Source organism: Parambassis ranga, chromosome 9 (genome assembly GCF_900634625.1).
Source record: "Parambassis ranga chromosome 9, fParRan2.1, whole genome shotgun sequence".
Taxonomy (NCBI): Eukaryota; Metazoa; Chordata; class Actinopteri; family Ambassidae; genus Parambassis; species Parambassis ranga.
In genome coordinates this window covers 11,209,360-11,224,666 of record NC_041030.1, presented here as the reverse complement: position 1 = coordinate 11,224,666, position 15,307 = coordinate 11,209,360, and the positions used below count along the sequence as shown (strand labels likewise).

Sequence of the window (15,307 nt, the reverse complement as noted above, 5' to 3'; positions counted from 1 at the left end):
ATTTGGTTGGATGGATAAAGGCTTGGTAATTCCCCCATGCTTACTGTCTGTGTCAGGGCTTATCTGCTGGAGATAGCTGGGTCCTGGAGAATGATTGGCGGCGTGCAGGAGGTGGAAAGTGAAGAGTGTGAGAAAAGAGGCTGCATTCAAGGAATTTTAGAGCCATGAACAAGATACACTGCTTGGAAATCGCATTGTCATTCAGTTCTATAACGAATTTTAAAATCTAATTTGCTTTAATATAAGAGTGGAGTGGGAAGATGTATCCTTGTAGCAAGGTGTTTCATGCTTTTCATTTAATTTACCAGGCAGGAAGATTTGTCTTTTTCTTTCTAAATATTGCCTGAAACAAGTGAACCTGTATAAGGAAATAAGAGATTTTTTTCAACATTTTGACAGCTTTATGGCTCAAGCTGGCTAAAGTTAAAGCATCCCTGATATTTGATGTGACATGCATGAAACGACGGGAAAAAAATCTGAACCTGCCACAACAAAAACTTCAACAGGGATTTGGACTGAGAAGTCGGCAGCAGGCGCGTAAAAGCTGCTCTCTGTTGGTTCATTAGTTTAAGTACACACATCTCTCCCTTCATCTTCCTCTAGTGGTCCTCTCTGAGCAGTTAATTGTGTGTCCACTCTATCGAGGCTGGCGCGATAATAAAGCATTAAGAGCCGTGCCTCGTTCATTAAAGTAGAGTTGGGAAATGTGAGACCGCCCCCTTTCAGGAGTCAAAAAAGGAGAGAGGAAAAAAATCGATTATTTCTCCTCGCACCGGGAGAGTAGAGGTTTAGGGAAAGACTGGATTGTGGGGACTGTGCTGTGGGGGAAAGGAACTGAAACAGCGTCTCAACATCACTATCAAGCTCCAGACGTCCAGCACCGTACGAGCACCAACCTCCACCTTCACCACAGCCGCTCCACCGAGTCCCTCGTCGCTCACGGGCACCTAGTAGAAAGACCAGGCGACGCGTCCTCGCCGCCTCCTGAGCAGCACTGTCCGATCAGAGAGGGAGAGAGAGAGAGAGAGAGAGAGGGAGAGAGAGAGAGAGAGAGAGAGAGAGGGAGAGAGAGAGAGAGAGAGAGAGTAGTTGCTCTGACATTATAGAGACTCCTACCACGTACTGTAGGGTACTTTTTTTCCTCCCGGCGCCGTCCTCTGTTAAGTTGCGCTTCTGGATTTTAAGTGCGTCTCGGCGAACTCCGTCTCCATCAAGCTGCGGCTTCAACCTTCCTGTCAAACGGCCGGGCCAAACAACCGGCGGACCGCTTGTTGTTCCTCTCGCTTCACTCGGACAAGATTTCACGCGAAATAAAGTAAGTACCGCACTCACAGCACTTGCCACTCACTCGCAAACATCCCTGAAGACACATTGCACCATGTGTCCTTCATTTTTAATCTTCCAGAGGGAAACTTTAGGCTCTATTTTGATTCGCGCTGCCTTCTCAACAAAGTACAGTAACTGCGTGTATTGATTTGTTGTGACCTCTTTCGACTTAGGCCGGTGACAGCTGTGTAATATAATTACAGGGTGACATCAAATAGTCGTTTATGGTCTATTAGACGAGTCTCGTGTTTTTAGGTAGTGTTACAGCTGTGACGACCTTGTGCAGCTTTCACATGTCCACATGCAGGCGCACGGTCCCTAAAGCCACAGACACTGAATAGGCTGTCCTGCTTTAACACTATGTCCTGTTTTGCGCCCTGGGATGACACAAAGTTACACCAGTATACTGTCAAATGTTTTTTTTTCTTTTTTCTTATTTGCCAGATTTACAAACATTAGGATAAGACATTTTAAAACACATTTAAAGGCAAGAGAGAAAAAAAAACACATGCAAAGTTTCAAAATTGCAGAAAATGAGTTTCATTAAAACAACAGATTAGGAAATCCAGCATAGGTCTTTAAGGGTAGTTTAATCTGAGGTGCTCTAATAGTCACAATTACCCCCTTCTAATATGAATTAAATGTGTGCATAGGCAGCTTTCATAATTATATTAGACACAATTAGATTGTAATAATCATTTTCAAACTGCAATAAAGCAGCACACAGACTCATTTAAGTGGCTAAACAAACAAGAGACACAGTGTACAATCCTGTAAATCAGAGAAGCTTTCAGGCTCAGCTATAATTTCATCCTTGTGACTTTGTGACTGAGATTAACTTAACACTTAACAACAGTGAGTATGAGACATTCAGAAGGTGAGTTTAGTTCTGGCTCGTGTTGCTCAGTTTGAACCTGTTGCAGTGAGAGGATTAATAATGACACCATAATTAACTTGTGGCAACGTTCACAGGTTGCAGCTTCTGAATTAAAATTGATTGATTAGTTTTGTGCAGATATGAAGGGCCCACCCAAGTAAGGACGGTTATAGAATTAAAAAATTACTACAGCACACTTCATTTTAAATTAGACCGACTGTAGCTGTGGGCATTTAACTCATGCTCATTAATGTGAGCATAAAAGTGTATCTCTGCACTCATATACATGAGAATTTGTTATTAACTTAAATAACTTTTCACTCATTAAATTCAATTTTAAAAGTTTAAAAACAGGCTGTTGATGTAAAGATAGCAGCAGTTTCTGAAAAAGGATTAAAACAAAGACAATGCTCACAGAACATTTGGATATTTATATTAGCTATTAAATTTTAAATACAGATGTGTGAATGAAATATTTTCAAGGGACTCCAGACCTATTATTTTTAATAGGTTGCTGTCTGTTACAGTATATCAACCTAATTTGTGTCTCCGTGTAAAGCGGACTGCACACATTCAGACATGTATTGCTGGAATGGTTTTCTCTTCAATTTGAGAAAATCAACATTGGACAAATAAAAGTAAATACAGCATTTAGTTACAGGTTTTTTTGTTCTTTTACGTGTGAATGAAGTGTCCTGTTCATGGATTCATTTGTCTTCGTGATCATTTTATGCTAAACTGTTGTGTTCATGTAAAACTGTTAGTGTATTAGTCTATAAAAAGATTTTATACATGGCCTTTCCTCACCTGTCCATCGTCAATGAAGTTGTTCTGTGTGGCCTGTCTGGCCTGTTGCTCTCTTGGGATTTAGCGATAGGTTAATCCTCTCAGAGGAAGGTGAGCACTCGCATGTGGACCCACGATTACACACAGACGACTCTGTCAGCCAAGCTCTGTAATCCCAGAGACCCTTCACAAACACACACACACATGCACATGCACATATGCATGTATGCAGGTGTGCACAAATGCACAAGCCTGTCCTGTCTCCTTTCTCTTTCTTTCTCACCGATACACACTTTTATATACATATGTACGCATCAACACCCACACTATCTGGCCTGCGCTGCTTTTGTTTCTCTTATTCTCTTAGGACCTCTCTCCCTCTTGACAAATCATTTGGGATTTTGGGCGCTGATTCACAAAACCAACAGTGACAACACACTCTTACCCTTCTCACAGAGAGGGATTAGAAGGTCACGTGTCCCTGTGATTGGCCAGGGCATTGAGCCGATTGTCAGGGCACTTTGCTGTACACTGGGGGCTCAGTAAGGCTTTAGTTAAGTGAAGGGAAAGGGAAGGAGGACGCATTTCATGGCATGGTGAGGGTTTTTACCATGTGCTCTATAAGCCAAAATAAGTAATGGGCAGACAGTTTTTAATGTTTCATGATGAGATGTCTACATGTGTTATACAATGCATTTAAATTACAGAGATAGGCGAGAGTGCAGTAAGTAATATAGGGTTAACTATACCTCTGTGCTACCTCAGAGCACAGACATTTAATACCGTTCAAAAGGCACATTTTAAGATTCCCTCCTTATGGAAAACCAGATCTATGAAAACATTATTCTTAATAGAAACCTCCAATGTATTTATGTTTAAGCAAATAGTTTAATAGCCCCTTTTTGCGATGCTTTAAAGTTTTTTTTTTCCACTAATGGTTTCAAATATTTTGGAAGGAGTTTGCAGAGTTTGCTCAGTTAAACATCAGTAAAACATTCATTTGCAGATTGTAGGTTGGCAAGATCTGGAGGTAGATATTGAAGAACTGTAATTGGACTTCATGCCCTTTGGCTCAAAACAAGAAGGGTAATATAAGAGTCAACTGTAGACAATTATATTTACCTCAGATATAAGGCTTCACATATAAGGAGAACAATATCTCAGTGAGTTGAGAGACATCCCTGTATATCCTGTATGTATATTTTACTTTACGTGATAGAATAAAGTCTAAATGTTTTGACACAAATCATGTTGAAATATTAATAATTTTAATTAATTTGTCATTTACTCAAAATGATTTTTTTTCTTATATGCAAATGAAAATTTTTAGGTTTTATAATAACTCTAGGGCTTGTTGTGTTCTTGTTTATTGCACAAAGCAGGTGTTCTCTACGTTTTATATACATTTTATAGTGCCAATGAAAAGTGTAGGGCTTAACCTCACCATGTGTATATTTACTCATTTTAAACAGATCTCACTGTGCTAACTGTTGTGCATGTTAGAAATGTTTATCCAAGTGTGTGTGTTTTGTTGTTGCCTCAGGAGCACTCTCTGTGTATCTTCATAAGAGCTGCCATTACTCATAAAACTTAAAAAAATAATAATCTCAAGTAAATACCACAGTCCTTGAGTGGTTTATGGTGGATCGAATGCATATATTTGAATATGTCCTGGTTTTTGCATAATGATGCAAACTATTCTTCTGTCTCTATCTAGTAATTAGCAGTGACGTTCAGCAACTTTCTCAGTATGCTTGTAAGTGGATGGGGGTGTGTGGGGTTTGTTCACTGGGGTGTTAAAGATCACAGAGGAATATATCAGCCTTTGATGTTTAATTGTATTGTAAAACACACTTTAGAATATTTCTGCATAAAGTAGACTTCTGGCTGTGCTGTGCTTTGTGTTTGCTGTTTCTTTGTGTGTTTGTCTGTCAGTATGTGCCGTTTGTCTGGGAGGTGTGTGTGTGCGCGCATGCATGTTCAAGTTTATGTTTTGTCTTTGTGTATCTGTGCGTTGGGATGTTTGTGCTTCTGTATGTGTGTGTTTTTTTTTTGGTCAGAGTTTTGTGAGGTTGTTGCTGGTGTATATTGAAATGAAAATGCATGTTTTTCTTTTTCTCCTTTATTCTCACACTGAAGAGGGTAGGATTTGATGTCTGGGATGATGGAGCAGTCTGGAAAACAGTGTCAGTGTGAAGGCTGAAAAGACAAACTGAGAAGACAGATGCGCACGAAAACAGTGAAAGACACACACGGAGAAAAACGCAGATAGAAATGTATTTGAGCTGAGGTTAGTTAGAGCAGGGTGGGTAAAATAATTCGGCCTCTGATCAGGTAAAGAGTGATGCTTTTTGTGATGTCATGCCTAAACACAGTGATCTAGATGAACAGGATGTCCTGCCTTGTCTTCATCCTGTTTCCTGTTTCCTGCCTGGCCTGTTGGTCATTATTACTGCAGCTGCCTGCTGGGTGGTCTGTGCTCAGCAGTGCTGACCACACAATCATATCGTCAGCTGCAGCCCACCTAAAGAGACACCCAAAACACCTCACCATACTTGAGGCTTGCTCTGTGAAATATTTGGATATGGAGAGAGTCTTGGGAGGCGAGCACACCAGAGTGCAGGGAGAGGAGGACTTTGAATGATAAGACAAAGAGAAACATTTAGAGTAGAACAGAGGTTGGATGCCTTGGTCTAAACACTGGATGGTTCAGATCAGGCTCAGCAGGACTTAAATGTTAAAATGAGAGTTACAAGCTTATAAATTAGTTCATTAACTTCCCCACTTGACACTTATAGCAGCTTCCTTCCATATTTTATTAACATGTGATTGACTGAATATTAGTCAGTGAGATCTGGAGCACCTATAGTGTGTCATTAACTCCTGTTCTATAGGTGAAAAGACATGTTTTCTTTCCATGTAAGGACAGAAGTCAGATTCTCTGATAAAACAATTTAAATGCTGAGAGGTAACTTCTTACACTCTGATATATTTTCAGTGAGAGAGAGAGACACTGCTCCTCCCCTCCCCTCTCCTACCTGCCTTCACCATCTCCCTTTGGTGTGGGACACCATTTGGAATATACCCAATGCCAACAAAAAAAAAAGAAAAAAATGCTGTGGAGAAGGGGGGCGAGTGAGAAAAAAATGTAGAAATGTTTTCCAGTGGCTGTAATTTATCTTTGTCACAACTGCAACATAGCCGAGTCATTCTGCAACAGAGTCCAGTGAGACGCACAGAGGTAGCTCTGTGCCTTGGCCTCACACAAGCTCACATCCATCTGAAACCGCTGCTCGCTCGGCTGCCACAATCTGTGTTGCTGCTGCCGCCGTCACTGCTCCTCATCCACGCCGCTGCTGAGCTTCACTATTGGGTATTTTTAGCAGAGCTTGTGTTCACACAGAATTCAGAAGAATTGAATTTTACTCAGTCAGGCTTTTGTGTGATGTTGCTTTTGTAATGAAACAATATAACACAAAATTTCCAATAATAGGCAGCACGATTGATATCTTTGTTTTTTCCCCTATGCCAAGGAAGAATATTACAGTTTTAAATATGACACTTATTTTTCAGTAGATATTTGGGCTGCGTCTGTAACTGTTCAACTCCAAGGGGAGCGTGCTGTTGAAAATGCTGTTAACACTGTCAAAGTCGTGAAAAAACTATATAAGAATCTATGCTCAGTGCTCTCTGCAGAGCACACAGCTTAACCAGGGGGTGTCCTGCCAAAGTCCACACAACTGTTCCTTTTCCACTGTCATCTGTGCCATTCCCACACCAGAGGCCAGCCTATAAAATAATGTACAGCACGGGACTGACATGACCTGACTATTTCTCCGCTGATAAAAACAAAGAAAAATAATAAGAAGAAAAACAGAAAGAAATGTATTAAAACAAATTTTAAGGAAAAACATGAATTAAGCTAAAACTTTTCAGCTAAAGTGTATTTGAAATCAAACTTAATAACACATACAGGGTGGAGAAGAGTAAAGCAACGCCCACCACACACACCCCTTTTGTCTCTCTGTCATTTTTTTCTTAATTTTTTTTTTTTCATCCCAGCTCCCTTCTGCGCAGTGATGTATGGCTTTTTTCCTACAGTGGCTCTTCCAAAGTGCAGCTCGTGATGTCATTAATTTTATTCATACTTTATGGATGCTCTGTCTGGGAAAAAAAAGGAGAGAAAACGAAGAGGGACGATGTGAGAAGAGAGGGAGGAAGATAGAGAGAAAGAGAGAGAGAGAAGCAGAGTGAGAGAGGAGAAGAGATGGTGTTGCGGAAGGAGATTTTCAGTGCAGTTGCATGTATAATGAATGAGGGGGCACTTTGTTTGAAACTCCAGCCCGGCGCTTCACTTCAAGGTTTGCTGGGCAGAGTGGGGCCTTGTGATCTCACACCAGCCACTCTCTTTATCCTGCCAATAGATGCTTTCACCTGGCACTGTGGTTCGACCCAGTGGAAAAACAAATAACCTTGTGTGTGTGTATAAGAGAAAGAGAGGGAGGAAAGGGGGGGAGGGAGTGACAATGGAATAAGGGATTGGGTGGAAGGGGTGAGGAGTGGGTGAGAGAGAGGAAAGAGGTGAGTTTGTGTAACAGCACCATTGCAATGACGGCCAGACGATACTGAGGAGAATACTGGCACCTAGCCCACACTTCCTAAATAGTGCTCTCTACAGAAATAGCTCAGCCTTGATATTGACTTTTGTCTGCTGTGTGTGTGGATGTGTATGTTTGAGCATGCTCAATAGGAGGATTTAGATGCTTTCATTGTCTAGTAAAGACTTTTTTTCCATTTTGGATATTGTTCTTTTTCTCATAAATGTGTGTGTTAAAGTACGTGAGACAGGGAGTCTTTATTTGTCTTTATTGTTATGGATAAAAATGGCCTCTGTCTTATTTTTGGCCTAGTGCTGGACTCATGGCTTTATAAATAGCTAAGGAAGTGCGGGGGATACCTGTCGTGGCTCAGGCCTCCCTCCAGCAGAGTCCCAGTTCCTCCACGTCACATCCATCCACCGCCGGCCCACTCCAGGCTACGACGGAGCAGCCCCCTTGGGGGCTGAGCAAAACAGGATGGGACTCAGAGTGAGGGTGTGAGAAAAATCAGTCTCTGGAGTGTAACACTAAAGAGCTCGCAGTTTAGCATGAGAAGCCTGAGCCGACACTGTCAGATTTAGTAAAGAACAGATGAAAAACTACAAGCTAATTTCTCTTTACACATACTGAGCAGAGTATGAGGCTTTAATAAGAGAGTCAAGATGGCAACACAGTAGAATGAGAACTGTGTTTTTCAGCATTCAGTCTGAATCTGAGGTCACATGGTTTTCTCTCCTCTCTGACATCTATAAGCAGAGGTGCCTTGTTAATTTCAGTCAGCACTGACTGTTAACTTGCTGTCAGTGTCAGGGCGGCTTTCTTTACTGGCAAAAGGTTTAGATTATCCGGGGTCATTTTTAATGTCTTAATTATGTGGGCAGATAAGACTCATGTTGAGTTAACCCTATTTTCCTTCACTGAACGTCACACTTCTCAATCACACATCTAACTGTTTGGTTTTAAAGCTGCATTTACCACCCTGAGATGCTCTTTGATCATAAATATGAGCACCACCCCTGCTACATAACCCACTCTGTAAATGAATGACACTCTGTATCTTGGCCCTTTCATAATCATATTATGAGTAGAAAAAGAGAGAGGGAGAGAAATCATTGAAAAGCTTTACTGCCCTTGGTGGACTGTCTCCTTATACAGCGAATGAGAAATTCTTTCTCTTTTTTTTTTTTTTTTTTTGCTTTTCCCTCCCCCTCTTTCTGTGAAGGGAATTGTGCTGCCTGTTATTAATGTGCTTTTGACAGCTTAATTTGATAAGCGGGCTACTTGTTAAAGAAACCTTGGATTGTTCTCATAGCAAGAACATGCTTTTTTTTTTCCCTTCCCGTGTTCTTCAAAATGCTGCCGCACAATCTGTCGATGACCCAGTTCTGAGAGATGGTCGAAAACAAGGAAGAGCAATGCAAAATCCACAGGGAGAAGAAAGGAGAGAAGGCAAGAGGGTAGTGGGAGAGAGAAAGATGGAGCGAGAAAGATACTATAAGTAAGAAAGGCACTTGTGGGAAGTTAACTCAAATGATTTTTTTTCTTTCTTCCATCTCCCTCCTGCATCCTTCTCACTCTTCCTCCTCCTGCACTGAACAGCCTACCTTCTTGGGCTCCTTTTCCCTCTAGCCTAATCGGAAGAGAAACGCTGGGAACGATAGCAGGGATTAGCTTCCACTGCTCGCCAGCTCCCCTCGGTTAAGTACACGTGTAATGAGTTGTTTATTTGGGATAATGCACAGTAGGAGAAGCAGAAGCCCAGAGCTGCCCTCACCTCCCTCCTCCTCCTGCTGCTTACATAGATACACCACAGACCTAAAAGTAAATGTATAACAGCCAGTAATGCAGTAATGTACATACAGCATACGTGGTGTGAACACTGACGTGTGCAGGTGTGTGAGCAGATATATACGTTCACACACTCAAACACATCCTCCCATACATTTTTTCCCACACACAGCTGTGATGCAGGTCACTTGCTGTGGTAAGTTGCACAGAGGGAGGAAAACGGGTAGTTTGTGTTTAAAGTATTCAGCGAAGTGTGTGTTTGTGTGTGTGTGTGTGCGTGTACATTCTCAGGCCTTCTTGGGTCATGAGGCTAGGGGATTTTTCTCAGGGTGAACAGAAGGGGAAGAAATTGAATGATATGAGAAAAAATGAAGGGAAGGAACTGAAAGGAGGAAAAAAGGGGATATGTTGTGCCCACTAGTCTGTGCATGTGTCCACTGCTGTCTGCGTCTTGCGTGTGCGCTAAGTTTGTGTGTATGTACATGAAGTGGAAAAAGCTGTTGCCTTGTTGGAGGGGACGTGCTCTGCTATCATTAGCAGAAGGGGGGGTTAGGGTGGGAGGGGGGGCAGGCGAGGTTATGTGAACGGTGCAGCTGTGCTCGCAGCAGAGGGATTTGAGTGGAGGGGTGGGGTGGAGAAGGAGAAGGGTGGTGGTGGTGGTGGTGGGGGGACTCCAGGCAGCCAGGTCCTTCACTGAACCACCAGCTTGCAAAGCAGACGAGAAGGGAGAGAGAGAGAGAGAGAAAACAACCAAGTAGCGAGCCTTGCGAAGAAAACACAACTCACCGCCGCCCCCTCTGTCCGCCACCCCCCCACACACTCCTTCACTCCTCCACTTAAGCCCTTTATTTCCCATAAAAAAAAATAAATAACAACTGATGCTTGATGGAAAGGATAAGAGTGCAATAGAGAGAAAGAGTAGGGGAAAAAAGAAACTTCATGTATATACAGTTCAACATCAGCTCTTGCAGACATTTGTCATCGTATCTTCCATTTGCCTCTTTTAATGATAAAACTAACCACAATTATCTTTAGGTAACTGTAACACAAAACTGTTCGCTGCCTTTTTTCATTCAGGGGGATTTCCCAACGACTTGACTTACTGAAATCATTCAAATTTGTTTAAAGCTTCCTCCTCGCCTCTCTATTTTCCTTCCGCTGAAAAAGTTGGAGCCCACGTAGAGAAAGGATGGCAGACGGAGACCCAAACTCGCTTGTCAACCCGTGTGATCTGTCGCTGTAGAGAGACAAGGCAGAGGTGGCTGAGAGACGACACAACACAGAATGGTAACGGCGTGCACTGCTAATGCATTCAGCCTGCCACCGTATCCAACAACAAGGCAAAATATCACACAACTCACTTCACAAGATGTTCCTACAACAACATCAACAATAACAGACGTATAAATGCACGAGGCTCGCGCAGACAGGCATTCAGTCATACAGTCGCGCACACACATGCATAAATAACTATACGCAGCATGTTAAAAACCAACCATGAGGAACAAGAATTTGAAAGCAAACAAACAAGTAAGAATGTAAGCAACTTGTCTGAGACTTTGTGACAGAAAAAATAAATGAAAAATGAAATAAAGCACCTTTTTGTTTTAGGAGAAAGAAGCTAAAATGCTGTGGTGAACCATGCGTTTATATTTTAGAATATGAAAAAAGTTGATAGAAAAAAAAAACGAGGCTTCCTGGCAGTCTTTAGCATAAGTGTGAGCTACGTCAAAAGCACAATGGTGAGCGCTGAGCTAAAAATAGAGTGTGGTCAAACAGCAGTGGTGCTTTGGCAGGAGGGTCATCTCTGTGTGATACAGCGGCCTTCGCTGTAGTCACATATTGAGAGCAGAGGCACACCGCCAAAGCTTGTAGATTCTCAGCAGTAATTCAATATTTGTTTGTCTCTATTATTTCATTCTTCCCCTTTCTCCTTTCCCCCTCTCTCTCCCTCTCTCTTGCTTATGGGGGTTAAGTAACAGTACGCTTTATCAGATTACTGGGTCTGAGGTCTCTTTCAAACCTCTCTTTGCCATCTTGATGTTATGCAGCTGTGCAGACTCTTTAATCACACGCTATCTTTTTTCACTCACCCTCTCCTCCTCTCCTCCCTTCTTCTCGTCCTCCCTCCTCCCTTAACATATGTTAATTGGCTGCTTTCTGTGACAAATTACGAGCGCTCACTTTGATGAGGTCGGGTTGTGATGGTGCTGGGAGTGGAGTACAGTGGAACTGCCAGACCCTCACCAGTTCCCCCCTTAACCACTCCAAAAAAGAGCGCGGCACCCAGCCGATGACTAATGAGAGGCTTGGGCTCGGTCTGGCCTTACTTGAGCCTTGGTGGGGCCACTCCCCTAAACAGAGGCTGATCTGTAGGTACCGTATGCTGCCGCACGCCCTACACACTCCATACAACCTTTCGCCTCATGCACCCCACCACCTCTTGCTCTGGGAACTGTAACACACTGTGAGAGTAGAAGAGTTCAGGCTCTGTACTGGAAAAGACTTCTATTTTTTTATTTTGATTTAATCCCTTTCTTTATGTTTTAAGGCACGTAAATTGGACTTGAAACAAAGCACAGGAATAACATAAATTATAAATGCAGCGCATGCAACTTGTGTCTCAAGTTACAGTGAGTGTGTGTCTGTGTGTGTGTGTTTGTGTGTGTGTGTGTGTGCGTGTGTGCCTGTGGCAAAGAGACAGTGCCTGGAAACATTAAACCAGCCTTGCTTAAACAAACACTAACAGTGGAACAATTTCTGTTTAATGATGCTCAGCGTCAACAGGGAAACAATGCACACCAATAATCAGCACAATCAGCTTGTGGTCACAAAAAAAAGAGCAAAACCTGACATCATCCGAGTAGATTTTTTTTTTGTCTGTAAGTGTTAGTGTTGGCGTTGAGGTGTCAAAATGTGACTCTGTCTTGCTTAAATCTGTCCTGCTGTATCTTTTGCTTCATCTCTTTTTATCTGCCACCATCTCTCTCTCTCTCTCTCTCTCTCTCTCTCTCTCTCTCTGTCACCATCTTTCTCTCTCTTCCTACTCTATGATCTAGGTTACTTGGTTTCCTAGCAGAGCACAGGGACCGGAGAAAGAAAAAAAAAAAGAAAAAAACAGAAGGTCGAATCTATGAAGGACATCCTTGTTGAAGTGTGCAACCTTCTACTTCTCTGCAAATTACCCACACACTGTGCATAGGCTCAAAGCAGAGCATTGGCTCTAATGTCAGCCAAGCAAGGCTGCGACCATGACATGTAACGCTGTTTGGATGTCACAGCAACAGGGAGAGGTACCAAGTAGTTGCCTATATAAAAAAAAATCATCACTTCACGTAATAGTATCATTGTGGTATCCAAATTTGCTGATGAAGCGAGATGAGGAAAAATAGTAAATTCCACAACTTCCTCGTTGTTATATGCTGACTTAAGTTACAACAAACAAACCCGAAATGGGAAATCAGTCTATTTACCTCTTCCCATCAGCAAGTATGTAAAACAGATGACAGCCCATAAGCAAGTACACGACCCCATAGCTGCAAGGCTGACACACACACACACATGCGTGTAGATGCACACGGGTGAAAAATGTAGCTGGTGAAATAACAAGTGCACCAAGCACCTTTGTGGTTGTGTGAGGGTTAGCCATGTTAGCATTAGCCTGCAGGCCTTAATTGAGGCCAGGAGGGAACATTTAATAATTGCTGTCACAAGATCAAATTTAATTCTCCTCTCTTCCCAGCCACCACTGCTGTAGGGTAGAGTGAAACAAATTGTCATCAGAGATTTCTAAATGAACAAAGCTTTTAATTAGGGTGATTAGAATACTGTGGTAAAGAGAACGAGTATAGGGCTGGTTGTAGGGGGGGGGGGGGGGGTGATGAAATCATCAGTGGATTGTCTTTGTGATGTTTATGGTGGTGATACAGTCAGGGGTGAGGGTTACTGGGTGGTTGCACCTCTACATAAGTAAGCAATTTTGTCCCCTAGAAATTACATCACATATTACACCAATGATAACATGTACAAGTCTACATAAATTCACTAACGCCACTATAATGTTGCCATAGGCAACAGCAGCATTCTTTATGTTTATCATGCTAATTTAGCAACCTGCAATAATTACTGTAAAATTTGGTATTTAGCGTGTAGCTTGGATCAGTCAGTTTTTAGACACTTTAGAGTGTACTACATTGGAAGTCATGTTTTTTTCAAATAGCACAGAATAGCTATCACACATTTTCCAGTAATTGGTTGTTGCATTTTGCAACCTCACCAGTAGATGCCAGTAATTTCAGAACACTGGTCCTTTAAAGTTTGTGAAATATTATATATATGGCCTATATTCATCCAGGCCAGGATGTTTAAATAAAAGAGTTGCCTAAAAATATTCATAAAAAGACATAATATCATAGTCACTATTTGTGCATATTGTGCTTCTAGTCAAGATCGTACTGATATTTTGGCAACAAATTAACAGTATTATGTATTTGCTGTTCTAAATTATCAAAACTCTGACACAAACACACACACATACACACTCTTTCTGCCCTCCTCCCCTCCCTGGAGAACATTGCTAACATCCTGAGACATTGTCATACTCGGCAGAGAACATAATTGGGTGAATATGTCAGTGCTTTGTGTTCTTAGTGACATGACTCCCGGCTGTTCCTGTGGGGGCTGGGTACACTCATCGAAGGGTTTATACTGTGGTTCCAGGGCATTGGCATATTGTTCATTACGGCGTCGCTTGTTTGATGATAAGCAGAAAACAACATTTTCACTGCACCTAGTGTTGTGAGAGTGTGATGATTTATGCGCATGTGTGCGCTGATTTTCTGTTCCTGTACATTCAGTCTGCAGCTGGTTACACCTGTGTCCTTCGGCTTACAGTGCAACATGTGAATAGGGACAGTGGTTTACACTGAGTGGAGGGAGACAGACAGAGATGGAGACAGAGAGAGAGAGAGAGAGAGGAAGAAGTGAAAGAAAACTGTGGCTCTTTTGGTAAAGTGAAACTTAGTGAAGTTATTTGTGTTTAAACATCAGATGTGTGTATCACCACAATCGGCACCACTTCCATGTTAAAAACCATTTTCAAACCTCTTATTTTAATCCTTTGTGTGTACTCTGCTCTGTTTGCCCTTTGTACTGTGTCACTCCTATTAAATTCTTTTTTTTTCTCAATCATCTTTTCTATCTCGGCTTTATACGTGAATACCTCCATTGCCCCTCCTTATGCTCATGCCATGGAAAGACTGAATGTACTAAATGGTGATTCATTCCAGCCTTTCCGGGGCCTCTCCAAATTGTGGCTTGCCTTTACTTCTGCTTTTTCTTCTCTTCTCCTTTTTTCTGATACCATTTTTCCACCTTAGAGGATGTGTGTGTGTGTGGTGGGTTGTGGTCCACTAGGTTTATTTGCTTATCACTCATGGCTATAAACCTCTATCACAATAAAAAGCTGCTGACTATTGACAGGGAATGTCTTTTTTTTTTTTTTTTAACCACGACGGCTAGTTTCTCCCCATCTCTGTTTGTCTGGCTCCACGTTGCTTTCACGTGTGGCCTGCTCATCTGCCTTTGGCCTCGCAGCTGCAGCTTTACAGCTCTTGGCCTCCTTTCAAAGGTAGGGAGGGGGGGAGTGGTTTGACGCATTGTGTCAAGTCATTTTGTCCTTGGGGAAGTCAGCATTGGGTTATGGAAAGATGGCTCTCACCTGTCTCCATACTGGCTCTGACGGATGGCTACCTGTCTCCGTTGCTGCTCTGATGGCCCAAGGCCTGTGTTTCCCGGTGCTGAGTGAGATGCACAGCTGCCCAAACGGAGGACAGTCCTCTGTGCTCCTCTACCTACATTTCTATCCACTCATTATGTTTACCTAATACTACAAAGCTGTAGGCAAAGCTCTTCATGCATAATTAAGTATCTA

The 15,307-nt window shown here is 42.3% G+C and overlaps 1 protein-coding gene across 12 annotated transcripts in view; it reads left to right on the top strand.

Annotated features, from left to right (window-relative positions):
- The window catches only part of mef2cb (myocyte enhancer factor 2cb), a 65,071-nt gene that overhangs the window by 7,567 nt on the left and 42,197 nt on the right, over positions 1-15,307 (top strand). The window contains exon 1 of one of the 12 annotated variants that reach the window (XM_028415061.1): positions 1,131-1,315. The exons of the other annotated variants lie outside the window; for them this stretch is intronic. The gene's annotated coding sequence lies outside the window, so the exon portion shown is untranslated. Of the gene's footprint in view, positions 1-1,130; positions 1,316-15,307 lie in introns of those variants that run through there. 12 annotated transcript variants of the gene reach the window in all.